The sequence below is a fragment of the Triticum aestivum genome, chromosome 7B (assembly GCF_018294505.1).
Source record: "Triticum aestivum cultivar Chinese Spring chromosome 7B, IWGSC CS RefSeq v2.1, whole genome shotgun sequence".
Lineage (NCBI taxonomy): Eukaryota > Viridiplantae > Streptophyta > Magnoliopsida > Poales > Poaceae > Triticum > Triticum aestivum.
In genome coordinates this window covers 704,370,599-704,371,047 of record NC_057813.1, presented here as the reverse complement: position 1 = coordinate 704,371,047, position 449 = coordinate 704,370,599, and positions in this window count along the sequence as shown.

Sequence of the window (449 nt, the reverse complement as noted above, 5' to 3'; positions counted from 1 at the left end):
TAGCTAGGCATGATGATGACAATGATGCTCACATAAAAGATAAGAATTGAAACATAAAGAGAGCATCATGAAGCCACTACTAGGGAAAAGCCTAGCAGCAGCGCGGGTTTTGGGCCTATTAGTAGCGCGGGGACCGGCGCTACTAATACGGCGCTACAGCTAACGTATAGTAGTAGCGCGGGGACCGGCGCTACTAATACGGCGCTACAGCTACTACTACGTCCGTTAGTAGTAGCGTGGGTAAAAACCCGCGCTACTACTAATCTCTAATCTCTGATTTTTTTTGATTTTTTTTCAAATTTTCTTTTTCAATTTTTTCCCCTTAATTTTCAAATTTCTGAATTATTTTAACCTCTAATCACCCCTCATCGCTGCTCAATTTAATCTCTAATCTCTAATCACCCCTCATCATTTCAAATCATCTAACTTCCCGGACGGTCACCCATCCT